This window comes from Aethalodelphis obliquidens, unplaced genomic scaffold (genome assembly GCF_003676395.1).
Source record: "Aethalodelphis obliquidens isolate GAN/ISIS:26980383/991018 unplaced genomic scaffold, ASM367639v1 scaffold127, whole genome shotgun sequence".
In the NCBI taxonomy this organism is placed as follows: Eukaryota; Metazoa; Chordata; class Mammalia; order Artiodactyla; family Delphinidae; genus Aethalodelphis; species Aethalodelphis obliquidens.
Genome location: NW_020838071.1, coordinates 338839 through 355016, shown reverse-complemented (window position 1 = coordinate 355016; position 16178 = coordinate 338839). Strand labels below are relative to the sequence as shown.

The window sequence follows — 16178 nt, the reverse complement described above, 5'->3', positions numbered from 1 at the left end:
GGGCCCAGCCGCTCCGCGGCATGTGGGATCTTCCCGGACCGGGGCACGAACCCCTGTCCCCTGCATCGGCAGGCAGACTCTCAACCACTGCGCCACCAGGGAAGCCCAGTATCTGCCCTTTTTTTGAGCTCCACATATTAGACTTTTTGTTGCTATTGTTGTTTTTATTCTTATTTTATATGGAAAATACTGGTTAGATATGCCTACGTTTTAATCTTTTATTTTCCCCACTGTTAAGCATTTTCATCAGATCCTTTAGAAGTTCCCTCAGTGCAGGCTTATTTATGGTAAAAGTCTCTCCATTTTCATGTATCTTAAAATGTTTTTGTTTTCCTTTTCTTATTTAAAGACAGCTTTGCTAGGCATACACTATTAGGTTGATAATTTTTTTTCATCACCAATTTGAAAATAATATTATTCTATCTGGCTTTCGTTATTGCTGTTGAGTTTTTAATTTGTTTTGTTTTGTTTTTGTGAGTTTAACTCTCATTTCTCTCTAGTAATCTGTCTTTTCTAAGTGCATTTAAAATTTTTCTATTCATCTTTGCAGTTCTTCAGTGTTAACTCTAAATGTATCTAGGAAGTGATTTGTATTTCTTCTTTACTATGCTATATTTAGTGTCTATGCTTTTCAACCACCCATTCAATCTTCATTTCCTTGCAGTTTCATCACTCTTCCAATACTCTTCAACCTTATCATTCTGCCAGATTAGCTCACTCAAAAGTCGCCATGCTCCACCAGATGAACAATAGTGTCTTTTTCTTAGTACTTGACCTTCTTTAGCCTGACATAGCTACTCATACTTTGTTTATCCATTTGTTCTTTTTTCCTTTTTTAAAATTGAAGTATAGTTGATGTACAATACTATATAAGTTACAGGTGTACAATATAGTGATTCACAATTTTTAAAGGTTATACTCCATCTATAGTTTTTATAAAATATTGGCTATATTCCCCATGTTGTAGAATATATCCTTGTAGCTTATTTTATACCTAATATAGTAGTCTGTATCTCTTAATCCCCTACTCCCATCTGTTCTTTTTTAAAAAATTTATTTATTTAATTTATTTATTTTTGGCTGTGTTGGGTCTTTGTTGCTGTGTGTGGGCTTTCTCTAGTTGCAGCAAGTGGGGGCTGCTCTTTGTTGTGGTGCGTGGGCTTCTCATTACAGTGGCTTCTCTTATTGTGGAGCACGGGCTCTAGGCGCACAGGCTTCAGTAGTTGTGGCATATGGGTTCAGTAGTTGTGGCTCATGGGCTCTAGAGTACAGGCTTGGTAGTTGTGGCACATGGGCTTAGTCGCTCTGCGGCAGGTGGGATCTTCCCGGACCAGGGCTTGAACCTGGGTCCCCTGCATTGGCAGGTGGATTTTTAACCACTGCACCACCAGGGAAGCCTCCATCTGTTCTTAAAATCTTTTTTCTTTGGTTATTGGATGTGGTCAGCAAAATTCTAAAGATGCCTCTACCCCTAGATTCCAACCACTTGACTATTCAATCAAACAACAACCTAGGGATTGTTGTGAAGGGATCTCACAGATGTAATCGAAGTCTCAAGTCAGTTGACCTTAAAATATAGAGATTATCTAGGTGGGCCTAACTCAATCAAATGAGCCCTTTAAAATAGAGTTTTCTCCAGATAGTTGAAGAAGGGGAAGTCAGAGAGATTCAAAGTGTGAGAAGGAATCACCTCACCAAAGCTTGGTTAAGATGGAGTGGAGAGTAGAGGAGCATGTGTGAAAGGAATGTGGGAAACCTTAAGTTGATGACAGAGGCCTCTGGCCAACAGTGAGCAAGAAAATGTGGGCTTCAGTCCTACAGCTATAGAGAACTGAATTCTGCCAACAACTTGAATAGGCTTGTACACAGATTCTTCCCCAGAGTCTCCACATAATAGACGAACATGGCTGATACTTTGATATTAGGCTGTGAAATTGTGTGCCTGACTGGACTTCTGACCAACATAATGGTGATGCAATAAATGGGTGTTGTTTTAAGCTGCTAAATTTGTGGTAGTTTGTCACACAGCATTTGAATGCTTAAAGTTTTGCCAAAAGAGTAGATCTTCTATTAAGTGCTCTTACAACAAAAAAAAATATTTTCAAGAAAGCAGTAGAAAATTAATATCCTAGGCCTCAATACTCCTGTCTCTCCTCTGACCATTATGATCACTCCGTCTCTGGCTTATGTTCTGGATTCTCTTCCTCTGTCTGATCCTTAAATTTGGGGATTTTCCAGAGATCATCAATAAATCACTGCCTTTATAATTTTGTGACCCAGTGCATTAATCTATGCAAAAGTCCTTTTTTTTTCTCTTTCCTTCTTTATTATTTTATGAGGGAATTGACTTTGTTTTGTTTGGGGGGTTTAAATAGCATTTGCAAATCTTGAGTATTATCTCATAATTCTTCAGTTTAAAGAAAAAATTAAGGATAAATATAAAGAAAACAACCCTATATAAACAGTGTTTTAAATTTGACACTAAAACTCCACTTACAATTTAATTGAATCCATAATTTTGTTTTGACAGAGACAGCAAAAGAGACATTTGATAAATGCTACATCATCAACACCTAAAGATGCCTGTCAGCTAGCAGTTCATGCCCATTTAACTTGATCTCTCTAATGCCCATCCTAGCCTGTACACAGCTGAGATGTAATAAGCTCTTTCTCATGATAGGTAAGAATAACCTGAGGGCCATGGGCTGTAGAGAACTAAGGTCAAATCTGACCACTGTGCTTCTCCTTTGTCCCAAATCTGAATTTATTCATGATTAATTCTGCTTGCTACTACAATCGGAAAAGCTAAGGAGGTCATATGGAAAGCAGAGGAAAAAGATGTGATGGATGTAGAAACAGTAGGAAATGATGAATGATCCTGCAGTCTCTCTGAGCAAAGGTTTCAAAAGAATGCATATGAAAGAATAGATTTTCCTGTGCTCTGAATGTATCGTCAAGAAATAAACTACTTAAAATGTACCTTTTTAATGTTCTCATTTGTCTTTTCTACATATCTCAACACACCCTTTCAAAAAAAGCAAAATACCACAGCCTGATTAAATATTAAAAACCCCCTCACAGAGAATCTGTGATAAAAGTGTTATAAGTGAGTGTAATCAAAGGCATCTCAGAATATTATAAGTTAAATGAAAATAAAGGTAAAGAACTATAGGAATACAGTGATTATTGATAATAAGATGATAGTACTACTAGCTACTATTTATTAAACATTTTCTGCATACTAGGCACACTGCTAAGCAGTTTATATAAATTAACTCATTTAATATTTTTAAAAGTACAGTTATGTAGATAAATGATGAAATGTAGAAAAGACTTGTCAAAGGTCATATAGCAAATATAACATAAAGTCAAATTTTTTTTACCCATTTTTGTCTGACTCACATTCTTAAAATCATTGATCTAATGCCTCTCAAAAAGAGTTACCATTGATTTTGAGTGTAGTCTTAGAAATTGGCGGGGGGAGAAAAGGGGGGCTTTTGTTGAAGATTTATATTTTATTTGATACTATTTTCCTCGTGTCATCCTAAAAATTACTGTTTCAGAAATGGAAATGTGCTTCTGAACCACATTATTATGCATTTACCTCCCATGTATTATATATATCAAATGATGTTAAGGATAAATTTTGAGAGGATAATATGAGGTATATTTAGGGAAATAACACGTCTTCGTCGGGTTAGATTATAAGTGAAGCTGACATAGATTAAGGGAATTAGGTTGGAAAAAAGCCTTCATTATTCTAGATAAAATATTTTCAAGCACAAGTTGAATACATGAATCAAGTTCAACTTAAATCCATTTAAAAAAAATCTGTTGATGTTAAAAGAAGCAAGCACAAGGTCATAATTTTTCTTCTCTGAATTTCTGATGGTTTTTCTTTGTCTCTGTAGTTCATCTACTAATTTGAATGTCATGTTAATGGAGGCACTCGTTTTCTTTTGTGGTGTTTAAATTGATATCTTCTACATGACAAGCTTGTAACAATGACTCATTTAAATAGGTGGCATGTTTTAATAGATTAAACAGAAATGTTACTATACCTTTTCTGATAGATATATTTTATATGTGGTAAGATGAGGAGATATTTTTAAAGAACATGCCTATTTTATCTAAATCTTTATAGATCTTTTTTTTTTTTTTTTTTTTTTGTGGTACGCGGGCCTCTCACTGTTGTGGCCTCTCCCATTGCGGAGCACAGGCTCCGGACACGCAGGCCCAGCGGCCATGGCTCACGGGCCCAGCCGCTCAGCAGCATGTGGGATCCTCCCGGACCGGGGCACGAACCCGTGTCCCCTGCATCGGCAGGCGGACTCCCAACCACTGTGCCACCAGGGAAACCCCATCTTTCTATTTTTATCTCATATCTCTAATGAATTTCTTCATAAAATCCCAGCAGCTGATGTCTGCCCAGCCAAGCTATGGTTCATTTTTTGGACCTGTGCAGTCACATTAATACAAAGCAGAATGCTCTTAGTTCATATTTACTGTCATTCTTAGTATAATTACAGAAATCTCTTTGACTTTTCAGACCATGGGCCATGTCAGTTTGTATTACTGGTACTTAACTGATTGATCCTGTTATAGGTGTGTCCAACTGAAATGTGATTTCTGTTAAAGCAGGCTTGTAGGATCTCTCCCTTCCTAACTTCTTACAGCAGACTTTGTCACATTATCATAACTCAGAGGGCTTGTAAACTTCTCATTTACTCATTACCATATAGACTAATGGTAAATGCACAGGTCCTCAAGTTAGACTCCTTGTGTTTACATTAAAGTTCAGCCACTTATGAAGCTGTGGGACATTAGGGAATCAATGTATGTCTCTGGGTTCACTGTGATTATCTGTAAAAATAAAATGCGGGTAATAATAGAACTATGTCATGTTATTGTGAGACAGAAATGAAGTAATTCATGTAAATATCTTAACCTGATGCCTAATACATGGTGAGCTCTCAATAAGTGTAGGCTGTTTTTGTTAGTGGATGCAAGCTAGTGATGCTGTAAAAGCTTTCAGCAAGTATGTATTTCTTTCTTATATAAAGAACTGCCATTAAGGCTGCCCTAATTTTTTTTAGATTACATTTACCTATAGATTACTTACAGGTTCAAATCTACAGTGGAAATAACTTTTTTTTTTTTTACTAGTTTTTTGGAAAGATGTTTTTAACTTTTTTTTTTTTTTTTTTTTGTGGTATGCGGGCCTCTCACTGTTGTGGCCTCTCCCGTCGCGGAGCACAGACGCGCAGGCCCAGCGGCCATGGCTCACGGGCCCAGCCGTTCCGCGGCATGTGGGATCTTCCCAGACCGGGGCACGAACCCGTGTCCCTTGCATCGGCAGGCGGACTCTCAACCACTGCGCCACCAGGGAAGCCCAGAAAGATGTTTTTAAACCAGTTCCTTAGAAGACTCCTATGTGACCCACACTAGTAAAATATACCTTCAGTTGCCTCCTCTGTCTCTAGGCAACAGCAGTGTAAAATATGTAAACAAATGAGTTTCCTTGTCTGCTAAAATTTAATCTGTTAATCATGTTGTATTATTGCTCTTCCCCAAATTCTCCCTCCCCATCAGGTAACATTCCTTATTATTAGGAAGAGGAAGTTCCTTAACATATTATTTCGACAGCATAATTTACCCAGATGATGGTCATTATGATGGTGCTTTATTTTTTGATTTTATTTTTTTTGATGATGCTTTAGATTCATTTAGAGTCTACCATTCAGAGAGGAAGAATAGCTGGCCTACATTATTCCTCATACTTATTAAAAGTTGCTGCATTCCCATTTGTGAGTTTGTTGAACGACTGGGTAGCATACCTCTTTATAAAGATAAAATGGAGAGTAATAAATGAAAACACTCCCTAGCTATACTATTGATTTAATTGTTTATTAAAATAACCTCATATTGGACTTGTATTTTACTCTTAGAAAATTGGCAAAGTGCTAATATATTTAGTTTAACTGGACCAAGTACACATCTTATTTAACTTTGATTCCCCAGCACAAACTCATTTATTAAGAATAAATGCTTGGGACTTCCCTGGTGGTGCTGTGGTTAAGAATCCACCTGCCAGGGCTTCCCTGGTGGCGCAGTGGTTGAGAGTCCGCCTGCCGATGCAGGGGACGCGGGTTCGAGCCCTGGTCTGGGAAGATCCCACATGCCATGGAGCAACTAAGCCTGGGCGCCACACTACTGAGCCTGTACTCTAGAGCCCCTGAGTCACAATTACTGAAGCTCACACACCTTAGAGCCCATGCACCACAACTACTGAGCCCACATGCCGCAACTACTGAAGCCCATGCTCTCTAGGGCCCACGTGCTGCAACTACTGAAGCCGGCATGCATAGAGCCCCTGCTCTGCAACGAGAAGCCACCGCAATGAGAAGCCTGCACACTGCACCACACTGCAGTGTGCAACACACTGCACTGCACACTGCAACAAAGAGTAGCCCCCGCTCGCCGCCACTAGAGAAAGCCCATGCGCAACAATGAAGACCCAAGGCAGCCAATAAATAAATAAAATAAAATAAAATAGAATAAACAGTCGAGAATATTGGACTTTATTTAAAAAAAAAGAATAAATGCTTGTTGAATCAAATTAATCAGCCAAACAGTAGACAAATGAAAGTTGTGGTTAATAAGATGGGCCAGACTGAAATACTATTCTTGTTGAGAAGCTTACTTTAATCACCTTCTTATTTTCCAGCCTTATATAATCATGTATTAAAGTGATAGAATATTTCTCATATTGAGAAAATAATAGTTTTGTATTATGCTGAATCTGCCTGGGAAAAAAATAGACACCTTATCAAATTCAGTGGAGGTGTCATGAGAATTGATACCTAAGAGTTGTTGTGGGAACACATTTAAATTTTAAAAATATGCAAGATTTTTGATATTGTCTCATGCCCACTATTGTTTGGGAATAATGCAGTTTCAATTTATAGAATTGCATCATGTATTTTAGGGCTGGAGAGAAACTTGGTAAGTCCTGCATTGAACCTAAAGAGGAATGCATTGCAATAAGATGCTCATTCAAAAATCAAATAATGATGTGAATAATGTTGATCATCTCTACTGGAGGAAAAACATGGTACACATTAAACACATTACTTATTATATATTTATTTAACAATCTTGGACTTTATTAATATAATGTTTTGTAGTATGTATGCCTTATTTTTTTCTTATAGTTAAATGTCTGAATTCTGAGAAATTTCAGCATGCTTTGGTGAGGGGAACAGTCATTTTCTTATTTTCAAAAAGATGCAGGTACAGACTGTTTTTGACCAAAAGTTGTATTACTGACCAAAATTCAGCAATCTAGTCTGGAAAATAAATGAAGAATTCTGCTGCTGGTGAGATGAATACATAGGTAGAGGGAGGTGAAGAATATAAACTACTTAGCAGCCTTCAACTTTCTCTTGACTTTAAGTGCTAGAGAAATATCAATGTTATCATTCCCAGAAGCCATTCATTTAGAAATAGAAATTAGAATAGATGGAAAAATACAGTGTTGGGAGTTACCTATCAGGAAACAAAATGGATGTGTGTGATATCTACCCACTCTCATGGTGAGGGCCCTGCATTACACTTACTGTCTAAAGCTTACTGTGCTGAAACCTTCACAGCAAAGGTTCCAGTTTCTCATAATGACCTCTAAGTGAAAGTGAATGAGGTTTAGCTACCAGGTATGTGCTTCTGGAACAACACACGATGGGACCTTTTTTTTTACTTTATTTTTATTTTGTTTTTTGGCTGTGTTGGGTCTTTGTTGCTGCATGTGGGCTTTCTCTAGCTGCGGCAAGTGGGGGCTATTCTTCATTGTGGTGCTTTTCATTTCGGTGGCTTCTCTTGTTGTGGGGCACGGGCTCTAGGTGCACAGGCTTCAGTAGTTGTGGCTTGTGGGCTGTAGAGCACAGGCTCAATAGTGTGGCACGTGGGCTTAGTTGCTCCACGGCATGTGGGATCTTCCCAGACCACGGATCGAACCCGTGTCCCCTGCATTGGCAGACGGATACTTAACCGCTGCGCCACCAGCGAAGCCCACAGTGGGACCTTTTAACGTCGTTTCCAAAGCTATTTTCTTTGGAATACTGTTCTGTGAGATTTGGTAGAAAAAGAATCCCATGATCAGAATGTTTGGGAAACACTGAATATTTTATCCCCATGTTATACATTCAAAATGTATATTTTTTACATCAGACATAAAATTCCTAGAGTAAACAAAAACTGAAAAAACAAAACAAAAAATCCTGCTAATTTGATTAATACAAGTTTTTCACTGAACACTTGTGAATGGTTTTGAGGCACTGGCTGATACTGAACACAGTCTTGGGAAGGCTGATCTAAGGAATTAAAATTCTGTAAATTATGAGGAAAACACTTTTAGGTGAGAAGAGATGCATACGGTAGCAGGCTTCAGTATTCTGTATTTCTCTTCGGGAAATTGTTCTTATTTGATCCCTTCCACCCTTGATCCTTTTTCCTTTCAGTGGACTCTGTAGTAGGGATAAAGAGAAAAATGTCATTTACTACCCTAGAAGAGCTATTTACTCTACTGTAAATACAGTGGAGGCTGGTAAAAAGTGTGTTGATAATAAGACATATTAGCTTAGGTTCTCTTGGTAGCAAATAACAAAAACTAAATCAAAGTTGGATATATGAAACCCAAGGGCAGAAATACAGCCAGGCTCAGGAAAGGTCTAGGAAGCAGCTATATCATTTCCAGTAATGTGATCGCCGAACTGCTTTTCAAGAAAGGCGTCTTCCTAAGCAAACATTCAGAATCTAGTCTACAGATTCAAATTGAACTCTGCTGCTGGTTGGAATTAAAAAAAAAAAAAAAATATATATATATATATATACACACACACACATATATATACACACACACACGCATGCATATATACGTATGATACAAAGGAAAGAAAACATATAAGTGGATGTTTTGTTATTACAACATGCATGCCAGGCATTGGTGACCATGGGAAGTCACCCCCGTGTTTCTGAGCAAGACAGCCTAACACTCATTTTTCCATTATCACTGTTGCCCAGAGTGAACTTGTCAAAGAGATACTCCACCATTCAGACTTCCAAACCCCTCCACCCCCATCTTGCTACTCATACTTAACCAATATTATTTGCATGATTAATGAACATAAACATTTCAGGTGAAACTGAAGGCTCCCTTTATTTTAATCCCTGCGCAATCCCATTCCCTTCACTTGTTCCCCAGAGGCAACTGCAATCATGATTTTCAGGCTATGGTTCTATACTTTTACTATGCACATGCACCCACATTCACCAGGGACCCCTACCTCACTCCACCCCACCCCAGTCTACCCCCATATACCCACATTATTTATGAGGGGAAGACTGATTTTTCCAGGGCCCTATGGAACACCTTCTCCCTCCCACTGTGGAGATCCTGAGCTGCATATGGTTGGGGTATGGCTGTGTTCAGAAACTCCTGGATACCTGTTTTAAACCTTTAAAAATGAGAGATTTGCCCACATGAATGAACCAGAGACCTTTATTTATTTATGAACCAATAACTTTATTGGAAGAAACGTAAAAACTGGAAGAAAAAAACTTACGTGATAAAGTCCAGGAAAAGAGAGTCCTGCACTTGTTGCAAAAAAAAAAACAAACAAAAAAAACTTAAGTCAACTTCTTCTGCAAGGGCACTATTGCCGTCTGCATGGCAGGCACGGTGACCAGGGCTCTGGTCACCCCGTGGCTCTGGGGAACTACAGTCCAGGCTCAGTTCTTCTTGTCACTGTCGCCCAGGGTGAGCTTGTCAAAGAGGTACCCTGCCAGGTCGACGTCCGGGGCCACCATCATGCTCAGGGTGGTGACATGACCCTCCAACTCTCTGATGAACGCCACCTACTGGCTGAGGTAGTGAATTGCCAGGAAGTGGCGCAGGTGGGGGTCGGTCTTGTCGGTGGCCAGCTGGTGCAGGTGGCGGCAGGCTGTGGTTCACAAGCTTCTCCAGGAACAAGGCGCACTTCATGTCCTTGAAGCCGCTCTTCCACTCGTCACTGCCTGGCTTCCTGATGTCTTGGAAGTTGAGGCGGCCCCCGCGCTGGTTCTGCAGGCGCATCAGGCCCTGGGCCCGCCCGCTGTGCTTGTGGGAGCGGCGCAGGAAGAACCGGGTGAAGTGCTTCAAGGCCACGTCGTCGCGGTCAAGGTAAAAGGCCGCGGCCAGGCACACGAAGGAGGTGTGGAGCTCCAGGGTGAAATGGCTGTTGACGGCGGCCTCGCAGTCGGGGTGGTAGTTCTGGCGCACCTGCGAGGGCGGCGCGGGCAGCGTGGCGGGCGTGAAAGCCAAGGTTAAGGCGAAGCCGCGGGGCCCGCGGTAACTGCCTCAGAGCGCTCCCATGTGGTCGAAGAGGGCAGCCGCTCTGGGATGGACCGGAAGGCGGGTCCATTACCCGGGTTTGGGAGGGGGGAAAGGAGGTTCCGGTTCCGTTACGGGGGGGATTGGGAGGGTGGATGTGCACGGAGTGCGGGGCGCGAACGCTGTGTCCCACGTTCCATCCAGGCCTGGGTGAGGCAGGCCCACTGCGCTGAGCTTCTGGCCTAATCTTTTTAAATGTTATTCACGAATATAAGCGCAACCGTTTTGAGTTAATCACTTAAGTGATTCTTATTTGAATAATGCCTTAATGTGATTCTTTCATTAAACAGTTCTTTTGTGGTATCATTGATTATATTTACTATCACAGAGCTCTATTTGAAGTTAGCTCTCCTCAGTGACCTCAACACCCATACTAATGACACTTCTGGTAGCCTCTTCACTGGGTTCCTGGACCTTATTAACTCCAGTGATCTCCACTTTTCTTTTTCTGTTTCTGGTCACGTTCACACTTGTCTGACAACAGAGCACCACCTCCAAAGTCTCAGTGAATCTTGCCACCTCTCCAGCTTTCACTCGTTTTGAACCTTGTCTTCACTCCCTTTGTTTTCTCTCATCTCTTAATCTTCCAGCACAGTCCTAGAAACACAGCCCCTTTCACCTGATTTACCAATTTCCTTCCTCTTGGGTAAGTGCAGACTTCTCTTTTCTTCGTCAGAAAACAAAAGGCTTAGATGCATTCTTAGAGAAAGAACTTAACTGTGTGGATGTATTTATCCCTTCCAACCTCATTTGTTCTTTCACTGCCACTCAGCAAGCATTTTTTTTAACCCCTCAATTATGTTGTATGGAATGAGCCACAGTGGTAGGAAATACCATTGATCTCAAATTATCTTTCATTCAATCATTCAATAAATATTTATTGATTACTTAATATGGCCCAGGCACTGGTGTGGGATTTGGCCATATATTAGTAACAAAGAGAGACAAAGTCTGTTCCCGTGAGGTTTGTATTCTAGTGGAGAAGCAGACCGAAACAAAACAAAACAAAAAACTGCCGTTTTTCTCCCTTTATTGTCTCAAGTAAATACGTATAAAATATTACACATGTATATGATATTAAAAAGTCAATATTTTCTTAGAAGTTAAGGATATTATAGTGGAAGACATAAGACCAATCTAGGTATTTATAATTAATTAATTCAACATTAATTCAACAGCCATTTATATACAGTACTCCAAATATGTGTCATTGTTTGTCTCTGGAGATACACAGAAGAATCAAACATGGTCTCTGTTCTCAAGGTACAGGAAAGAGTGATGGACTGTTTTAAGTGCTCTCAATGGTTTTAAAGTTTTTGGATAAAATAGCTGTTTTCACTTAAAGTTTTATTACCATGGCTTTGACTAATGTACTTTTTTTGGGGGGGGGTCTCTTTATTTCTCTTTGAAAGCTCATGCTATGCTATAATTATTGTTTATGAAGGAAGCAAAGGATCAAATATCAACTGTCACATTGTAAACTTATCTAAGCAATTTTAGAGGCATTTAATGAGTCTGTAAAGAAATAGAATAATAACAATGTCTATTTGATAAGTTGATTTTAATAATAGAATCATACATTACAGTTGGAAAAGAACTACATGATCAGTTTCTCATTGTATTCTATGTTTGCTTAACACCAGTGTTTAGTCTTAATATAATAATAATATCATTGCAATCTTTCAAAAATTTCCTTGGAAGAGTCCATTGTAGACTTCACTGGAAGAATCTATTTAAATAGATGAAATCTTGATTTTGTAGAACATTTTCTCATTATGTCCCAAAATTATTTAATAATTAATTTATCTGGACAACTTTACTCTTCAAATATTAAAATAATACTATTGAATGGTTATATGTGTACTAAGGGGTGATAATGGTGTTTCTCAGATGTTTTATCCCTCATCATTACTTCCTAGGTTAGAAGATAATGTTAAAATACATGTTATAACTAAGAGAAACCTAAGGTTTAAAATCTAACTTTTTTAAGGGACATCAATAAACTAGCATGAACTGGAACCTCAAATTTCCATGAAGGAAATATACATATGTATAAACAAAAACATTGCATCCAGTTTTTCTTTAATGAGGAATGTAAAGCTAAATACAAACACAGAATGAAAAAACTTCAGAGCATATCATGTTTTTAGAAAAATTAAAAATTTTATTTTTTAAATATATTTTATTTTTAAATTTTTGGCTGCATTGGGTCTTTGTTGGACACGGGCTTTCTCTAGTTGCAGCGAGCGGGGGCTACTCTTTGTTGCAGTGTGTGGGCTTCTCATTGCAGTGGCCTCTCTTGTTACGGAGCACGGGCTCTAGGTGCGCGGGCTTCAGTAGTTGTGGCATGCATGCTCAGTAGTTGTGGCACATGGGCTTAGTTGCTCCGCGGCATGTAGGATCTTCCCGGACCAGGGCTCGAACTCATGTTCCCTGCATTGGCAGGCGGTTTCTTAACCACTGTGCCACCAGGGAAGCCCCTCAATTTAAAAAATTTTGATAATCAAATTTTATAGTTTATAACTTGGTCTGTGCTAAGATAATGTCTTTTAAAATATCAATATAGGACTATAAGATGAAGGTTTCTTTGAAATGTTTGTGGTCAGTGTTGGTATTATGTTAGGATTTTCCAGAAAAACAGAACCAATAGAAGATATATTTGTATATTATATAAAATAAGGAATTGGCTCACGTGATTATGGAGGCTGACAAGTCTCAAAATCTGCAGTTGCCATGCTTGAGACCCAGGAGGGTCCATGGTGTAGGTCCAGTCCAAAGGCCACGAGGCTCAAGACCCAGGAAATTCAAGTTGAAGGCAGGAAAAAACAATGTCCCTGCTCCAAGGCAGTCAGGTAAGAGGAGTTCCCTCTTACTCAGAGGAAGGTCAGCATTTTAATTTTATTCAGGCCTTCAAATGATTGTATGAGGCTCATTGACTTTAAGGAAAGCAATCTGCTTTACTTAGTCTACTATTTCAAATGTTAATCTCATGGAAAAACACCCTTTCAGGCACAAACAATAATATTTGACTAAATATCTGGGTACCCCCTGGCCCTTTCAAGTTGACATATAAAAATTAGCTATCACAGTATTATTCATGATAAATGCAGAGTCAACAAATAAAAATTCTCATGCTATAATCTGTTTTGACTTTCAGTTCCCTTCATGAATTTAAAAATGTTAAACAGTTACACAACTGATATTAGACAGTAAGTTCTGACTCCATGTCAATGATTAGCTCTCATTCATTCATTCAGTATATTTCTATTGAGCACCTATTATATGACAGGTATTTTACAGGTAGTAACATAAAAACTTGTTCTATAAGCTCCTCATATTTGTATTTCTTTTGTAGCTAAGTGCTAGTATGTGTTTCATATAATTCCTTCTTTGAAAATTAATACATGAAGTAGGATCAATGGTATAATCTTAAGGAAGTAGACCATAAGTAGCAGCAGTTGGTGGCTTATCTCACTTTCTGTGTTGTGTGTGTGTGTGTGTGTGTATACATATGTATAAATAAATCATTTAATGAGAGGTAGTGAAAAGTGATACATCAATATTATATATCTCTGGGCTGTTCACTCTGCATTACCTCATTATTACAGATACTGGATTAAATTTGATTATTATTACCCATATTTTACAGATACAGAAATTGTGAATTAAAGTATGTAACATGATCAAACACAGAGCTTGTAAATAGCAGAGAGTGACACTCTGAACTGGATTCCTCTCTAGGTAGTTTGGGAAGTTTGGTTGGACCATGAGCTCCTTTAGAACAAAGACTGTTCAACTTGTGATGCTAAATTTCACATGGTAGGGGCTCAAAAATATAAATTAAAATATTGAGTGGCCTATTAAAAGCTTTAGTCTCATTATTTCTCCAAATTAAAAAAATGAGTGGGAGTAGATGTTGAATATATATTTAAACTGTTTCCTTTAGAAGGAAACAAAATCAAAGACACCCAATGGTGATAAATTACTATTATAATTTTACTTTAATATGCATAAACAAAAAACCAGGCATAGAAATTGGTATGCTTTTATAACTGTAAACCTAACAATTTGTAAATATATGCAAATACAACTATAAAACTATTAAAATTAAGAAATTCCCATTATGCATCAGATTATGCTTTTTGTCTTAAACAAAGCCCCTTCTCACTGAGAACATACTAGTTGACGAGATGCAAGTTTCCTTTTGAATGTGCCATGCCTGTGCCCTGATATCCATGAAACATCTCAGTTCTCTACCACCCTTCTTTACTGAAGACATGACATACTTTAGCTCATATGATGATTCATAATGTACTTTTGCTTTCAGGTAGTGGAAGTCATCATTCAAATACTGTCTGTCCATGTTCTTTTTTATTAGTTTGTGAAAAGTAATTCTGATGCAGTTTGTTGATTTCATGAAATACCATTAAAAGTCTCAGTAACTTCAATAACTGAAGAGGCTGTTCAAACTGGGAATTGAGGGGCAAGAGAGCTACTGACAGAATTTTAAGGGATAACACTCTTCCCTTTGAGTTTCATTCTATGAAACTATTTTTCACTTCCCAGTCATCACTTTAAAAGGAAATTTTAGTGTTTGCAGCTGGTAAAATGTGACTGTAAGGGTGGACATGCGACAGTTGTCCTTTTTACACTAGTTCATGCCAGCCTAGCAGCAGTCACACTCAGTGTGGTTCAAAACACACACGCAGGCATGGACAGTGAGTTTGTGCTGCTGCATTGAGCTATAGACAGATCAAGATAATTCTTAAAATGCTTCTAGTAATTTTTCATTTGGATGTAAACACAAGAACAGATCCATGGAATTCACAAATACAGGTAGAGAACACTGAGTTCGAATGGCATGGACACACCATATATCTAGTCAATAACTATTTAGGACCTAATATATTCCAGCTTTGTGCTAAATGCTGAATGATTGCAACAGGCGTTGACTTTAATCTCATGGGCCCTAGAGTCTGTTTCAGTTCACTATGTTCACTGACAGAATGTATATGTGATGAATGTAAAATTAGATGCTAATGAGTTGATAATAGAATATGTATATATATATTGAAATATTCATATATATTCAATAATATTTTGTTTGAAATCTTTACAACTATTGTCACAGATACAGAAATTGCTACAGATGTTCTCATACCTTTTCCTACATAGCAATTAGGTTTAGGGAAAATATTTTTGGTGGAATGGTGTTAGTCAACCTACAAATCCAGAATGTCTTGGTTGAAGGTGTAGATACTTTGTTTCACTAAAATCAAATGTAAGTTTTTCCAAACAAGTTAGGAAAAAAATGCAAAATCCTTATAAAATGTTCCTTATGATTCCATACCTTACTATACTATTAACCCAATGTGTTAATAAGCTTATATTGAATGTAATCGTTATTCTTCATAATTAGACATGAGTAATGTGCTCTCACATTTTAATTTTCTAAACTTTTATACCATATTCTCAATGACTTATTTGCTGATTTCCTTTTTTATAAAAATATGATAATGACCTCAACCAACCACTGTTAAACTCAGCGAAAAGCACAATTTCCAAAGTAAATGTTTTGTAAAGTGTTTCCTGTGTATTATTCACATTTATTACTTTTCCTCTGAGCTTTTTATATTTCAGTTCATACATGAAAAATAAACAATGTCCTTTTGACTTATTTTCTTGAAGTCTTTTGCCATTTTCCAAATATATCTGAATAGCTAAGGTCAGTTAAACCTATTTAGAGTTTCAA

At 38.1% G+C, this 16178-nt stretch overlaps 1 pseudogene; it reads right to left on the bottom strand.

Annotated features, from left to right (window-relative positions):
- Positions 1 to 9786: 9786 nt before the first annotated feature.
- LOC113615959 (ferritin heavy chain pseudogene) lies at positions 9787 to 14789 on the bottom strand (annotated as a pseudogene).
- Positions 14790 to 16178: the final 1389 nt, after the last annotated feature.